Genomic DNA, 17,342 nt, shown 5'->3' with positions numbered 1-17,342 from the left:
TCCCCCTCCCCCCCGCCTTATCGGGGCGCTGCATCGCCCCGACCGGAAGTGGAAAAAACGAGGCGCCAAGTGAAGGAAGAAGGCTTCACCTGCCGCCTCGCTCCGCCTCTCTCGCACTCACGGGGCGCGCCAGGGCTGCGCGAGAGAGTGCCAGTGCCGTTCGGAATGAGTCCGCTGCGAAGCGCGTCGCGCCTGCATTTGTTTTTCTGTTGTTGTTGTTGTTTTTGTTGAAGACGGTAAACGGCGTGGGGATGCGTTTTCCCTGCATCTCTTCTTCGGGAAGGCAGCTCGAACGCGGAAGTAGCGAAACCTGCACTGCTAACCTGCCCCTGTCCCGTTCGTGTGGCGCACGTGGACGAGCAGAGCGTGTGTGGCCACGTCTGTCTGTCTGTCTGTCTGTCCGTCCGTCCGTCCGTCCGTCCGTCCAGGCCTGCCGATGACTCGGCATGAAGGCAGGCGATGCTCGCGCTGATAAGGTCGCTCGCTATGATAATGGAACGTAATGACGATACAAATGGGCGGTTAATTGGTCCTTTACTGTCACCGAGAAGGCCGCCCCGCCCCGCCCTGCCCCACCATTCAGCGACTCTGCTTCTGCAGACGACTCCCGCGATGAATTTTTCAAGAACAAACACAACGCTCCCCCACCCCTCCCTTTTCCAGCCGCGTTTCCCCTTTGATGGGACCGCGCGTCGCGTCGCGTCGCGTCCTTCCGACCAAAGTTGCAGTTTTGTGCACGGACAGCACCTCGGGGTGCTTCGCTAGCTTCTCATCCGTTTGTCCGTAGTTTTCTTTTCACCGTCTTCTTCTTTTTGCCAAATTATTTTCTTGCGTTATTTTCTATTTGAGGCCCCGGGCCAATCCGCACCGCGCTCTCCTATTTATCTGTCCTTCTGTTTGAGTCATGAGGAAGTCGCCGGCCGCTTTCGTGGCCGTGAGCGACGTCAGTGACGTCATCGTGAAGGCATAGTTTTCGTTTTCGTTTTCGCGTTTTCGTTTTCGCGTTTTCGTTTTCGCGTTTTCGTTTTCGCGTTTTCGTTTTCGCGTTTTCTTTTTTTCGTTTTCGTTTTCGTACTGGTAATTTTAAAACCCTAGTCGTGACGTCATCGTGACGTCACTGAGGACACGGAGGCCGGAGGATGGCCGTAGTCTTGTTCTTCGGGGTTGCTTTTCTGAGAGAGGTAAGGGGGCCATCGATACAGGCGACATGTCCATGGAAATGGCAGCACACGGGGGCGGAGAGAGAGAGAGAGAGAGAGAGAGAGAGAGAGAGAGAGAGAGAGAGAGAGAGAGAGAGAGAGAGAGAGAGAGAGAGAGAGAGAGAGAGAGAGAGAGAAGGCACGCGGTCCGCGGCCACCGTGCCGCGTCGACAAAAGCGGGACACAAAAGAAATAATGCGATTCTGTTTTTGCCTTTACCTTTATCTGTCCTCCTTTTCTCTCTTCACAAATTTTTGTAGGGCTATCTGGAGTGCTCCGCGAGGCCCGGCCCCGTATCTCTGTGCCCCTGCGCCGTACCTCCTGCTGGCTGCTTGCGGAGCGGGCCGTCGTCGCTCTGTCTCTGTCGCACTCACGGGGCGTCCCGTAGGGGTGCGAGAGAGACAGAGAACCCTTCGGCACCGCTCTGCTGCTGCCCTGCTTGTGCTTCGCGGGCCGCCCCGCCCCGCCCCGCCCCGCCCCGCCCCGCCCCGCCCCGCCTTGAGGAGTGCCCCCGCCTGTCATGTCTGCCCGTTGTGTCTATATTTTGTTTCCGCGAAAGCGACAGCTTCAGACCGACAGGCCGACTTCGGTCCACGGTTTGACACTTCTCGTCGCGAACTCAAAATACCCCAGCCGCCGAAAAAACGAAAACTAAAATCAGAAGAAAAATGGAGTGAAATAGTGCGAACAAGCTCGAGACTGCGTGCGGTACGGCAGGTTCGGATCCGCCGAAATGTTCTGCCCCTTTTTTTGCGTGCCCTCTGCTCCTCCCTCCTTGCAGTCCCTCTAATTTGGGTGGAATTCTGAAGAGGAGCAATTTAATTCCTTTTTGATGCGGCAACCCTTCCCGACATGGCGGGGCGGGGCGGGGCGAGGCACGCACACGCACACGACGGGCTTAGGCCGCTGTAAGTAGCTCTAAGTCCCGCCGGCCAACGTGCTTGAATGCCCAAGACAGGCGAGACAGTGCCGGGCCGGGCCGGGGCGGCGCCGCCGAGAAGGCGTCCTTTTAAGCTCCTTGATTCCAGGACGCAAAGCTGCCTTCCACGCCCTGTTTTACATCTTTTGGAGCTAATTACCAAAATGTCGCTCTCTGATTTCTTCCCCCTCGCAGGTCTGCAGGGCCTTTCGTTTGGATGCACGAATGCAAGTTTGTTGTTCGCGCCGTCGCACAGCGGCCAAAATTCCGGACGCGTTTTGAGCTCCAGAGTCACTGAACAGGACTCGAACCAAACGTGTGACCCCACCAATGGACTGCTCTCCGAACGAGGAATCCATCGGTGGGGGTCACACGTCCGGTTCGAGTCCTGTTCAGTGACTCTGGAGCTCAAAACGCGTCCGGATTTTGGCCGCTACCACCGGTCTTCTGGCCCACTGTGCGCTGCCGTCCGGTTAGCGAGCTTGCGCAGCCAAAGCGGTGCAGCGGCCAGTTGGCTGCATCAAAATTTGATAAGGCTCCAAGTTAGGCCATGACGTGAAAATGTAAAGTTGTGGTGGGGAGTGGGTAATTAAACATGGTAGCGGGGGACCCGGTGCGACCAGCCCGGACCAGCCGGCCCGAGGGTACTGGTGATGACCGGGGCAGGGAGTGGTGATGACCAAACACGCGTCCTCGAAGCTCGCCGACGCCGCAAAGTAAGTTTGTCCCCGAACCTCGCCATGGCGGGGCCGGGCCCTATGCATAATACAGCAAAGGTTAGGTTAAAAACTTTGACACACACGCAGACTAACGCGGGCTAACGCGGCCATGTCGCATCAATGTTGGAGCAGGTGGGGGGCGCGCCGCGTCAAGTTTGCTAATCAGGGGGGCGGCCCTTCGCCGCCCCGCGCCGCCCCGCCGCCGCCCCGCGCCGCCCCGCGCCGCCCCGCGCCGCCCCGCCGCCGCGCCGCGCGCCGCGCCGCACGCGCCGCAGCGCCGCCCCTCCTGACGCCCCGCCCCGCCCCGCCCGCCCCGCCCCCCCGCCGCCCCGCGCCGCCCCGCGCCGCCCGCGCCGCCCCTGCCGCGCCGCCCCGCGCGCCCCGCCCGCCGCCCCGCCGCCCCGGCCGCCACGCGCCGCCGCCGCCCGACCCCCACGCCCGCCCGCGCCGCCTCACCGCGCCCCGCCCCGCACGCGCCCCAGGCCGCGGGCGACGCGAGAGGGAAGGTCGAAAAGAGAGAACGGATCATAAGACGGTCAAAGAGCTCGGCCCGACGAACATGTGGCCTTATGACGCTTGGCGCTGCAGGAAATGAACCGCCAGCCCCGGAAGAAGGGCCGTGAATGAAACCAACGAAAGGTCGCCCAGCTTTCCTACGCACCATATGTACTCGAAGGCGGGCGCGCTTTTAGAGAGACACACAGAGACACACACCCGAGCAGGATAAGACAGGTGCAGGAGGAGGATTGGTAGACGAACAAATGAAAGAACGGATTAATGAATGTTTGAATGAATGAATGAATGAATGAATGAAGGGCTGTGAATGAAACCAACGAAAGGGTCAGCATCAGGTTTTCGTTGCGCACAACTATCTTCCTCATTCCCCCCTCTCTTTTTTTCCCATCCCCCCCTCTCTCCCCCTCCCCACCGTGCGTGTGGTGGTCCTAATGACAAACCGGTTTGTTAGTCGGGCCGTTCCCAAACACGGCGCCTCGCTTATCTCGCTCATTAACGCCCTCGCTCGCAATGGAAAAGGCCATATCCACAAACTGCAAGTTAACCCCACCTCGCCGCCGCCGCCCCGCCTGTCCGTCCGTCTGTCTGTCTGTCTGTCTGTCTGTCTGTCTGTCTGTCTGTCTGTCTGTCTGTCTGTCCACGAAGGTACGAACGAACGAATGAACAAACGAGTAAATGAACGAATGAATGAATGAACGAACGAATGAATGAATGAATGAATGAATGAATGAATGAATGAATGAATGAATGAATGAATGAATGAATGAATGAATGAATGAATGAATGAATGAATGAATGAATGAATGAATGAATGAAGGAATGAAGGACGGCCACTCACCCCAACGAGTCAAGGCGCAATTGGTGACGTACCTGAAACAAAAGAAAACCCAACATGAACATAAAGGCTTTCTCTCCCCCATTGTATTTTTGGCCATTTCGTCGTTTTGGTCCCCTCGCCGAGCTTCGCCTTGGCCGCTCCGCGCTGCTCCACTGCCAGTAGCGTGACTGGCGTCTCCGTTTTGCGGAGGGCTGCCGCTGCTGCTGGCGGCCATTTGGACCACCCTTTCCCGCAGGGCTTGCCTCGGCCTGGCTGCATCGCGGTGTGGTGGCGGGAAGTGCGTGCGTGGAGGGGGGGGGGGGGGGGAAAGGAGAGGCCCGCCGCGAGGCTAGCACATTCTTAGCGGACGTGAAAACTTTAGTAGGAAATACGGTTACTGTCTGATGATGTTTCTTTGGCCCATCCACGCTCATTCCCCGACTCCAATCCAGCCCTCTCTCTCTCTCTCTCTCTCTCTCCTCTTCGCGGCCCCTTCGTCGGCCATCCCTCTCAATTCCCCCTCCCCCCCCATCTGTCCCACTCTGCCCCACTCGCAGTGTGCGCGCATTCGTCTCCTTGTCCATTACGTTTTTTAGCCCCGCAATTTCTTCATTAGGGGTCGGCGACAAACGACGCGGATTTTCGGGGCCGTTCATTGAATCTGGTGCGGGTCGCCGCCTCATTGCACAGTGGGCCAGATGACCGGTGGGGGCGGCCGAAATCCCGGACGCGTTTTGAGCTCCAAAGTCGCTATACGGGACTCGAACCGAACGTGTGACCCCACCAATGGATCCCTCGTTCGGAGAGCAATCCATTGGTGGGGTCACTCGTTAGGTTTGGAGTCCCATTTAGCGACTCAGCAGCTCAAAACGCGTCCGGGATTTTGAGCACGTCTCTTTTTTTGTGAGCTTCCTTTCATTTCACACTGTTGACAGTGCAGGCGCGGCGTCCCCGCGAATTTCCATGCTACCTTGTTGTGGCCGTAAAGCGCCGCGGACCGTCCCGGCCGAACTGACTTGGCGCGAAACGCCGGACGGTTTCGGCCATTGTTTACTCTTTGCCTCCGCCGATAGCACACTGCTGAAAACTCATTTTGATCACGTCGAAAATACAGACGAATTGTAGATACACTCACTGCAAGTATTTACTTGGCGCGCCAAATGTACACCCGGCAAAGAAACTAGGTTTTATGGTTTCATTTCTCCCTCCCCCTCCCCTCCCCGCCGCAGTCCGGCCGCAGTGCCACTGCACCAGAAATATGGCCCTCGCTTTTGTCTTTGGGCGGCAGACGAAGACGTTCAAGTCAGTTGAAGCGCTCAATCTCTGGAAGTGTTGTCTTGATTCCGGCAGTGGAAAAAGTGGAGAGAGAGGGAGCCAAGAGGGGCGGGGGGGGGGGGGGGGGGGGTTTAGTCACGCATGACTGGTGGGGCCGAGGGCCGAGTCCGTAGGGGAGGCCGTCGCTCCCTGACGGCCCTGGCCGAGGCTAGCGAATGTCTGCCAATATGTTGAGCCTCTCCACTGTCCGCGCGTCTGTCTGTCTGTCTGTCTGTCTGTCTGTCTGTCTGTCTGTCTGTCTGTCTGCCTGTCTGTCTGCACGCGGCCTTGGCCGAATGGAACACCAGCTGCGGCGATACACACGCGGACCTTGAACCGCCCGGCAGCACGGCAGCGCTCTCTGCGTGTCTTGTCGGCCAGGAGGCCGGTGGAGGCGGTCAAAACCCCGGACGCGTTTTGAGCTGCAGAGTCGCTAGATGAGACTGGAAACGAACGTGTGACCCCACCAATGGATTGCTCTCCGAACGAGGAATCCATTGGTGGGGTCACACGCTCGGTTCGAGCGCTGTTCAGCGACTCTGGAGCTCAAAACGGTTAGCAGCAATCCACTTGACCTGCGGCTCGCGCGGTGGCTAACGGCGTGCTCACAGCTTCACCGATACCCTTGGAGGGTCCGTGGTGGGCCATTCCCTGCCCACCAGCCGCGGCCACGGCAAGAGTGCAGGATGCGAGGGAGAGAGAGCGAAAAAAACGCAAAAAGATAGCGAAAAAAGAGCTAAAAAAAGTGAAAAGAGAGCGAAAAAAGAGCGCATGTAATGACGTCACCCCAGCAAGTTTGGCACAACCTGCACTTGAACACGCGCCGCGCGGCCGCAGGCTAGAGGGGGAGGGGGCAGCGGTCAACTAGAGAGGGACGCCAGATGAGGCGAGGGAGGGGAGGGGTGGCACGTACACGCTGCAGCAGTCAGACACGGCCAGACAGCACGTACTCTGCCAAAACCGACAAAACGAAAAACTTTCCCCAAAATAAATAAAAAGGAAAACATCTTCCCGAGAGCGGGGCGCCGCGGAGGTGCAGCGGAGGAGTTTGGCAGCGCCGAATTCGGTCTGGAAAACGGAACCGCAGCGCCGACGCGGCGGGGCGCAGTGGATTTGCCAGAAGACCGGTGGAGGCGGCCGAAATTCCAGACGCGTTTTGAGCTCCAGAGTCGCTTAACAGGACTCGAAACGAGCGTGTGACCCCACCAATGGATTACTCGCTCAGAGAGCAGTCCATCGGTGGGGTCACACGTTCGGTTCCAGTCCCATTCAGCGACTCTGGAGCTCAAAACGCGTCCGGGACTTTGACCGCCTCTATCGGTCTTCTGGCCCACTGTGGGGCGAGCCCCCTTCCCCCTCACTGCATGCACCGCTGTGCCGCGACATTTCCAGCACATGTGGGAACTCAACACACTGGATGTGGCAGTGAGGCGAGAGCTGGCGTGCTGTGCCCCCCCCCTCCCCCTCCCCCTCTGCACGGTCCGGCTGCCCCGCTCTGCGCCGCCACTGCGAACTGGGATTCTGCGGCCGGAGACGAGGCCTGGCGAGGCCTGCCGGACGGCCAAAGAAAAAAAGTCATCCTCAACTTTGGCTGGCGCACATTGCGGACGCTGGGGCATGGCCGGGGCGCCTCGAGCTCGTGGGCCTCCTCGTCCTCTCTGTCGCACTCGCGTCGCGGCCCGCAGGCCCGCAGTCCCGCAGCGGAGCGAGAGAGACGGAGCGAGGGAGTGGCGACGCGACTGCGGGCCTCGCCGGGCCTCGCCGGGCCTCGCGTGCTGAGCAGCGCTTCCGTCGCTCCGTCTCCCTCGCACGCGTGGGACGTCCCGCAGGGGTGCGAGGGGGACACTCGCTCTCACGGAAACAGGAAAACAGGCAGAAACACCCCGCGTGGCCTGGCGGCCGCGCCCCCACGGCCTACCCTATTATTTTGCGACGCCGACGCAAGCCGCTGGGACGCCAAAGTGGCGGACTGGCCGAGTCGAGCGACAGCCAATCGCTGCGAGGGATGACCGGCGCGACCTTGCGAGTGAAAGGTGAAAGTACTGCTGGATTATTTAGCGGCACCCAATCAGGGACCGCCGTGTCAAGCACAAGTACACACACACGCACGCACACGTACGTATATGGTCCAATGCCGAAATGAAGGCATGTTTTATGGATGCGGCGGCCCGGCCAGCCCGGCGCGGCCCATACGCATGCACAAGGCGGACGACGGCAACGTTGTTTGTCTTTCCGAGGGCCGCGCCTGGGACCAGCAGCACCGCACCGCCGCAGCCGTGGCGTCGGCCCGAGGCGCCCCGATCAAGTCCACTGTGGATTCGCCAGAAGGCCGGTGGAGGCGGTCGAACCCCCGCACGCGTTTTGAGCTCCAGAGTCGCTAAATGGGACTCGAATCGACCGTGTGACCCCACCAATGGACTGCTCTCCGAACGAGGAATCCATTGGTGGGGTCGCACGGTCGGTTCGAGTCCCATTTAGCGACTCTGGAGCTCAAAACGCGTCCTGCTTGACCGCTCTTCCTCGCGACGTCGCCCTTGCAGTGGGCTGCCCGGACGCGCGCGCGGCGCGTGTTGTCTGGGTGCGACCGGCCGTGCAGGCAGACCGGGGCAACCCGGGGCAGACTTGATAAATCCCGTTACATAATTTACACTGTGCCGCCGCCCCTGCCTTCCATTTCCGGGACCCTCTTCATCAATCTGACTCGACCGGGGTACGGTGGTACGGTACCGGGGTCAGATGGCTGCCCCTCCCACGCGCCGGGCAGGCCCCTGCCCGCCCCTGCCTGCACCACCACACTACCGCGCCGCGCCGTGTGGACAGTTTAGCAGCCGGGCCGAGAGTTCGGAAATAGCGCCCCAACACCGGGAGGATCTCCTGCCCCGGCCTTGCGGGGGCTTGCAGTGGCGCGCGGGGCGGAAATACTCCGGACTATTCGGGTCTCGCCGCGCCGCCGCGCTGTCTCTCTCACTGCCAAACTAACTGTGCCTCGAACCGCGGCGCAACAAAGTATTTTGAGCATACATAGGCTTACAAAAAATATACTTTGTAATTTACCAACCATTTCATCGTATAACAAATTAAATCAGTTTATCGCACTATGTATGCTCAAAATACTTCGTGAGCGTGAAGCGTGAAGAGACGTCGGATCAAAATCTGTCACTGGGTTTAAAAGACTGACCGCAAAAAAAAACTGACGAAACTAAAAACACTTTCACAAAGTGCTCTTTCCAACATTAGGGTGAGGTGGGCAAGGCTCTGTCGGCTGTTCTTCCTGCCTTGCTTTGAGCTCGTTAGGGGCAGCTGCGGGCTGCTGCAGAACGGGCCCCGCCTCTCTCTCGCACTCGCTCGCCGTCCCGGCCGTCCCGGCGGGGAGCGAGAGAGACAGAGCTCGAGGTGGCCGGTCCGCGGTTTCCCGCCCCGAGTCTATGTAGCTTGACCCACCTCAAAGTTGACCTACCTATATATTAATTAATAAAAATATTAATATAAATATTAGAATATAAATATGGGAATATAAATAGGAGTAATATAAATATTACCAAAAAAAGTTGACCCACCCCGCAGTTGACCTACCCTATATTTTTGACTTGACCGACGAAGCGCGACGGCCTCGCGGCAGGGGAAGCGCGACGGCCTCGCGGCAGGGGAAGCGCGACAGTGTCGCGGCAGGGGAAGCGCGACAGTGTCGCGGCAGGGGAAGCGCGACAGTGTCGCGGCAGGGGAAGCGCGACGGCCTCGCGGCAGGGGAAGCGCGACGGCCTGGCGGCAGGGAAGCGCGACAGTGTCGCGGCAGGGGAAGCGCGACGGCCCCCGCGGCAGGGGAAGCGCGACAGTGTCGCGGCAGGGGAAGCGCGACAGTGTCGCGGCAGGGGAAGCGCGACGGCCTGGCGGCAGGGGAAGCGCGACAGTGTCGCGGCAGGGGAAGCGCGACAGTGTCGCGGCAGGGGAAGCGCGACGGCCTGGCGGCAGGGGAAGCGCGACAGTGTCGCGGCAGGGGAAGCGCGACGGCCTCGCGGCAGGGGAAGCGCGACGGCCTGGCGGCAGGGGAAGCGCGACAGTGTCGCGGCAGGGGGAAACGCGACGGCCTCGCGGCAGGGGGAAACGCGACAGTGTCGCGGCAGGGGAAGCGCGACAGTGTCGCGGCAGGGGAAGCGCGACGGCCTGGCGGCAGGGGAAGCGCGACAGTGTCGCGGCAGGGGAAGCGCGACGGCCTGGCGGCAGGGGGAAGCGCGACAGTGTCGCGGCAGGGGAAGCGCGACAGTGTCGCGGCAGGGGAAGCGCGACGGCCTCGCGGCAGGGGAAGCGCGACGGCCTGGCGGCAGGGGAAGCGCGACAGTGTCGCGGCAGGGGAAGCGCGACAGTGTCGCGGCAGGGGAAGCGTGACAGTGTCGCGGCAGGGGAAGCGCGACAGTGTCGCGGCAGGGGAAGCGCGACGGCCTCGCGGCAGGGGAAGCGCGACAGTGTCGCGGCAGGGGAAGCGCGATGACGTCGCGGCAGGTGAAGCGTGACAGTGTCCCAGTGACAGTAGACGATACTTTAAAAAAATTTATAATATAAATATAGGGTAGGTCAACTGTGGGGTAGGTCAACCTTTTTCGTTAATATTTATAACACTATTATTTATAGTCCCATATTTTTATTCAAATATTTATATTAATATTTTTATTAATAAATATATTGGTAGGTCAACTGTGAGGTAGGTCTAATGAACAGCCCCGCCCGCCCCGTCCGACGCACCCTGTCTTGTCCTTGTCGCACCGGGTCGCCGGGACCCCTTGGTCCCCTTCACCGCAACAGGCAACCGGGTGGCCGCGACAGCCCCGCCCCGCCCCGCCCCGCCCCGCCCCGCCCCGCAGCGCGCGCCGCTGTCCCGCTGTGCGAGTGGACGGAGTTGTACACCAGCTCCAGGTGCGTGCAGCAGGGAGCAGGGGTCGGCCAACACCACCTGGTGCCGCTGGCGCACAGTGGGCCAGAAGACCGGTGGAGGCGGCCAAAACTCTAGACGCGTTTTGAGCTCCAGAGTCGCTAAATGGGACTCGAACCGAACGTGTGACCCCACCAATGGATAGCTCTCCGAACGAGGAATCCATTGGTGGGGTCACACGTTCGGTTCGCGTCCCATTCAGCGACTCTGGAGCGCAAAGCGCGTCTAGAGTTTTGGCCGCTCCCACCGGATTAGCGCCTGCCACGCACCGGGTGGGCCAGCCCGCGGCGCCGCCGTGTGCCCGTGTTGCCTACCCGCAGTCCCGCAGGCGCCCGACACCTCCACTGCGAGGTCCCCCCAGGACGCTCCGGGACTCCAGGATGCGTTCGGCTGGGCCCGGCCTGCCTGGCGGAGGGGTGGCGGCCAAACAGGATTACCCTCCCTTACAAGGACGAGAGGTCGGCACGGGGTCCTCAAGCGGTGACAAGGGGGTGGCAGGCTGCCTCCGTGAGTCGCTCCGTCTCTCTCGCTCGCGCGGTGCGCCGCGAAGGGGTGCGAGAGAGAGGGCGGCGCACGGGGCTGGCGGTAACCGAATAGGAGGCCGCCTTTGAGGTCACTAGTCCTGACTAACAGCACGGCACAGTGCGGCTAGGCGCGGCTCGGCAGGGGAGCGGCTCGCTGCCCGCTCTCTGTCTCTCTCGCACGGCGCACGTCGGATTGGATCGCCCATTTTTAGGCGGGATGCGAAACACGAGAAAGCCCCGATGGTTTCCCCTTCCTGGTCCATCGCAGCAACACACACACGCACACACACACGCGCGGGCGCACACCGTTAGTTACTGGTGATGACATAGACGCGGCCTTGACGCTCGAGTCCTCTCATTTGAGCACACGCACGCACACACATACACACACACACGCACAGGGCCTAAACGCCGCTGCCATGGACAGTAGTGGGGCAGGGCGGGGCAGGGCCAGAGGTGGCCCCATTAGGAAGCCTCCCCTCCTTGGTGTATGCCCTTTTCGTAATCTACGAGGGGGGGGGGGGGGGGCTTTTGTAAGAGCGGCTCGGCTGGTGGCATATGATGGCTGGACCATGAATGTGTCCCCAGCGAGCACTCTACTCCACAGAGCGTGTCGACACTACTGGACACACACACAGTCACAAACACTGGCAATTTTACTAGGCGCCACAACCCCGCGGGCGTGATCCCCGATACGCCAAAGGAAGTTTTAACGGTGGGATGGCAGATATCGAAATGACGCCTGTACAGCGGATCGCCGAAACGGCCGGCGGTGCCCGGGGGTCGAACGGGCGGTCAGGACGGCGCCACCGTGTTTTATGCTAATTTGCTCTCGCTCGGCGTCGCCGTCTTTTTTTTATCAAGCTTTTTTTCACACGCCGCGGCCCTGCAAGCTGTCCTTTTTTTTGATAAATGATACTGAGCTCGTCCCCCTCCCCCTTTTTTAAAGCCCGGCGGTTTTCCGACGAAATCATGCCAATATAAATGGGCGGTGGGGGCGCCGGGCTATCAGCTTTGTCGAGCCACCGTCTCCACGCACGTCCGAGGAGGGGAGGACCTGCATTAGCGGCCTCTCTGGTATGCAATGCGCGCCCTGCTCAACCTTGTGGTTGGTAATACAGTGCGAACGGGAGGGGATCGTGGGGGGGGGGAGGACTTGGGAGGGATTTGGGTGCGTAGGCGGCGCGCCTAAGTTTCCTGCTTTAAGGAGCAGACGGCAAAACTCACGGACGAGGACAACTAACTGGCGGAGTAGATTGACTCCCGCTGGGAACTCGTTTTTGGAAGTCCTTCGTTTTGTCATTATGTCGTTTCCCTTTTCCTTTTTTGAACGGCAGGAGTGGAGTGTGTGAGCATCGCGGTCCCTCAAAGTCTACCGGTGTCTGCCCGTCCGTTAAGCGTCTCCACCCAGGAGAGAGGATTCTTAGATTCCTAGCCGTTCAGGACTACCTTCGTTGGTGCAGGAGACAACTTGGACCAACCTTGAAGCCTTCAGTGAAGACTTTGTTCGTGGACAGTAACCTTCGTCCCGGGTGTCTGTCTGCCCGTCTGTCTTGCGCGGATGTCTGTCTGTCTGTTCGTCCGTCCGTCTGTCTGTCCGTCAGCCTGCGGGGCCACACCGCGAATATTCCCCCAGACCGTGAAATTGGCTAAGTTAGCCTTAATTTGCTCACCTAAAGTTCGCTAAGACGCCGCTCTACGCAGTGCTATCGCATCGCTCTCAGCGAAGCCACGGTGGAGCCAACGCGAAGCCAACGCGAAGCCAACGCGAAGCCAACGCGAAGCCAACGCGAAGCCAACGCGAAGCCAACGCGAAGCCTTAGCCGAGGGTTAGACATCATAAAGCCCACTTTCTGCCACTGTTTTCCTCAGAGTCAATCCCGACAACAAACATTTTTCTCATTTTGCCGTGTGTCTGTGTGAGTGTGTGTGGGCGTTTGCATGTGTGTGTGTGTGTGCGTGTATGTGGGGGGGGGGGGGGGCGCCCGCGCGCCGGGAAAAGATGCTCGCAGGGTGTGGCACGTTAACAGGGGCATTCTCATCTCGGTCTCGAACCCTTCCGACTCGCAGCAGCCTGGCCGCGGGGCGGGCGGGCGGGGCGGGGCGGGGGGGGGCGGGGCCTGGCTCAGGCCCGCGTAATAGTGCTTCCACCGCCCCCGCCAGCCACGGCCCGGCCCCAGGCACGGCCCGGCCACCAGGCCATTCAGCCAAGAAAATGGAAAAGGTCCCCGTCCGTATGGAAGACGTATAAGACATCACCCGACTGTTTCGCCCTACACAATATTTCTCCTCCTCCTTTTCCTTGATCTTCCCTCTATTTCCTACTGTATTGTTCTATTGTTTTCCCTCACTGCGACATTTTTTTGTCCCCGGCGAAACGTCGCGTCGTCTGAGCGAGGCGGCCATGGCGCAGCCAAGGACGAGAACGGGTGCGTCCTCATGCGATAACTTGCACGCACAAAGAGGTCCGGGGAAGGGGCAATCCAGGGGAAAAAATGGCACAGAGTCGGCCGAACCGGCGCGAAAAACAGGCATTTGTCATGTATCAGTACAGCTTGTTCTTCGGCGGCCGAATGGCGGGGCTGTGAGGGGAAGGGGAGGGGGGACAAATTGAAAGGGGGAGGGGAGGGGGCGTTGTCCGACACGTGCGCAGGAACCCGTCGAAGCGGCCGGCGGAATGCTTCCGAAATTCGCTTTCGTCTCTCTCTCTCTCTCTCTCTCTCTCTCTCTCTCTCTCTCTCTCTCTCTCTCTCTCTCTCTCTCTCGGGTGCGAGAGAGACCGAGCGACGGAAACGACTCTCAGTGTGCTGGCCGGGCCGCGCAGTGTTTGGAGAGAAGATCAGTGTCGATGGAAAGTAGCACGAGAGTGGGAGGGGGAGGAGGAAAAGAGACACTTTTGGCGAGAAAGCGACGGTGGAGCGTGGAGAGACGCATTTCGCCAGCCGAGGACCTCGACGCGGCGATGCGCTCCAGCGATAGAGTATCCGTCGGGGAAACAAGGACGGTAACGCGTCAAAAAATTTATGAAAGAGACTGACAAAAATCCAGACGAAATGAAAATCTGACTAAACTTTTAGATCCGGAAATGAGAATGTATACAATCCAGCAGAACACCGTTTATTCTCGAAAAGACAGCGAAGTCCTCGAGCACTGCTCTCCAAATCGGAGACTGCAGGCAAGGGTTGCGGTCCGCCGTGACGCGTGTCCCTCCCCGACACTGCCTAAATGCCTCGCCTCGCCAGGGAAAGGCGGCCGACATGAATTATTCAGACGCTTAAGTCTGGGGGCGGGGCGGGGCAGGGCGGGGCCATATCGACAAACAAAGTGGTTAGCGATGAAGTACCGCCATTCATTGTCACTTGCTCTCCGTTTGCACAGTGGAGGGGCGCGGGACACGGACGACAGGGGATCACTCCGCCCTCGCTCGCGGCCTCGCGCGAGGCTAGGCAGGCAGCGCGAGGCTAGGCCTCGCCGCGATTCCAGCCAACTTCTCGCCTGGTCGGGGAAAAGTGCGCGAGGTGTACGTGTGGAAGGGGGGGGGGGGGCCTCCACCTGACCTACTCCGCCCCCGTCCCTCCTCGGCCAAACGCATGTGCGCGGCCAACGGACCATGCCGGCATGCATTCACGCTTGAGGGGTTTCGCTTGGAGGGGGGGAGGGGGGCATGGGGCTTAAACAGAGAAAGAAAGGACCCTCGGGGTGCGGTGAGTGTCGGAGAGGGAGAGGGAGACAAGCGCCCTCGGCGTGGTCAGCGCAGGCGAGACCAAACAGCTGTGCTGGGAGGCTTGAGGTGAACCGCGACGACGCGCCGGAGGCCCCCCCCCCCTCCTTCCCAAGGTGCTCCACGACGGAAATGACCGTAAAGTGGATTCGATCGGACGCGCAACTTTATCGCAACTCGGCTGCTAAGCGAGACGACGTCCGTGGCAAAAAAAGAAAAAAAAATGCTCCTGTGGTTCAGGTAAAAAAAAGCGAAACGGTCATCGCTTTTCAACTAGTGGATGAAACAATCGAAACAAAGAAAGTCGACTCTCCCGTCCGTCGGTACTCTGACGTTGTGCGTTTGCACCAACAATTTTGCAGTTCCGTGCGACGCGGTGAATTGTTGCAATTTTGCTCCGTTTTCTCGTGAGAACCGTGGTATGCATACTCCTTTAGATGTGTAACAGTGGCGCTCGGAACAGGAAAATCCGAACGTTGAAACTTTGAACCGGCTTTCGGTTTCTGACGCGTTCCCGCGTGTGCTTCTTGGATCCTGAGTGTGGGGGAGGGGGGGGGTGTCTCACGCGGTTCGTAAACTTGCTGGAGTCACAGCCAGTCCCGCTTAGCTGGCAACGGCACGCGGCGTCTTGGGTGAGACTGGTGGATCGACTTCTGTCTCTCTCGCACTCCGCGGGGCGCCCCGCTGGGGTGAGAGAGAGACAGAGCGAGTGGCAGGTGGGAATTAAGGGGACCCTCGGTATGCGCGGCATTCCCCTAAACAGGCCGAGGAATGCAGCCGGGGGGACTTGGCCTGGAGGGGGAGACACTCCGTATTGCGCCCCGAGACGAAATCAGAAACTCGTCGACACAGCGCGGCAGATTTTGCGGCTGAGCTGCAGGGATGTCGCAGAAGTGCCTCTCGCAGTGTGCGCCCCGGAAAAATGGTCTGAACGACTAACGAGTTGTTTGTGCGCTGCTGGTTCCGTGCCGTGCCACGGCACACGAGGAGAGCTGCGCTCTGGTACACCAACAGGGCACAGCGATAATTGAAAGCCAATGGAACAGCAATTACCCAGTCAGGGAGACCGACAACATAAATTGCAGCACTGTCCCAATAAAAAGGCGAGCCGCAGCTCTATCTTGTTTGGAGTGGGCGACCCGGGCGCATTGATAGACCAGCACTCTGGGAAAACTGTCCCGCTCTCGCACCGCCCGAGCCCCTTTCGACATCTGATTTTAGAGTGGACCGGCTACACTTTCAAAAAAAGGCAAACACGAGGCAAATTAAGGCGAGTCAGGCGAAAAGAAAACGACCTGCCGGAGTTGAACCTTCGTGATTGCCTTTGGACCGGATTGTTTTAAAATGCATTGTCTCCATCGGGCCATTTCGGCGCGACACACTTCCATGCATATTAATGAATTGGACACTGCAGTGCTGCGCTTATGAAATAACGCACACACCAAGAAAAAACAACAACAAAACATGCATTTCGCCACGCTGCCTTATTCGTGGCAGAAATCCTTTTTGTTGTTTGTTTGTCTTTGGCGGGACTGATTAGCGGTTCGAGATTGGATTTGCCGGACTCGCTGCGAAGCACACTGCCAAGCCATAAATCAACAAGCCGTGCCACCTCATCAGATCGAATCGCGGTGATAAGCAGGCCGATGCACAGTGGGCCAGAAGACCGGTGGAGGCGGGCAAAACTCTAGACGCGTTTCGAGCTCCAGAGTCGCTAAACAGGACTCGAACCGGACGTGTGACCCCACCAATGGATTGCTCGTTCGGAGAGCAGTCCATTGGTGAGGTCACACGTTCGGTGCGAGGCCCATTAAGTGACCCCGGAGCACAGAACGCGTCTGGAGTTTTGTCCGCCTCTACCGGTCTTCTGGCCAATCCACTGAGTGATGGCGGCGAGTTGTTGTGGAATCATCTTGAATAAAACAAAGCGCGAAAAAAGTGCCAGTGGCGGTGTTCGGCAAAGGCTGTGCCTTCCGACAGTCCACCTTGTTTTTAATCCATAAAGGATGTGATTTGCCGATTTGGCCGCCTCCGGCCTGGACACCGGAATGAATGCGTAACGAGTCATGCTGGTGTCCCCCCCCCCCCTCCTCTCTCCTCTCACACACTGCGAGTGGGACGGGGTAGATTGCTGGGCCTACAAGTCGATCCGTGCCTCACTTTTCTGCTCCGTATACTTGCAGTGAAGGGTTGTTCGCACGGCTGCCCCCCCCCCCCCCACGGCCGTGCCAGCCTCATACCCGTTCGTTCCCCCTCCCCCTCCCCGCTCTAGCTAACTTAAGACTTTGAGACTTTGGCCTGTTTTCGGTTTCTCTATCACTCTCTCGCTGCCGCCGATGCCAGCAGTGCCTTCTCTGTCTGATTCCTCGCGGGCTGAGTCAAGGGGGTCCGTGCGCGCGCCCCGCGCCAGCGGCGCCGCCAAGACAACCCGAGACTACACTCTAAAAAAAACTTTCCGGGAAAAAAGGGAAATTACAAATGCCCTCATCGGCACGCGTTGTAATAGTCGGCAATTGGCTGGGTGTTTCACAACTACGGAGTTGATTTTTTCTCTCTCTCTCTCCACACACACACACTCACCCACCGCGTCCGGCCCGTTTCTCACCTGGAACACAGATAAAACTTTCATGATTAAAGGTACAGGCAGCGACGAGCCCCGGCCAGTCTCGGCCAGCCCGCGGAAGCGAAG

The sequence above is a fragment of the Thrips palmi genome, unplaced genomic scaffold, assembly GCF_012932325.1.
Source record: "Thrips palmi isolate BJ-2018 unplaced genomic scaffold, TpBJ-2018v1 HiC_scaffold_3, whole genome shotgun sequence".
Taxonomy (NCBI): Eukaryota; Metazoa; Arthropoda; class Insecta; order Thysanoptera; family Thripidae; genus Thrips; species Thrips palmi.
This window is presented reverse-complemented; position numbering follows the sequence as displayed.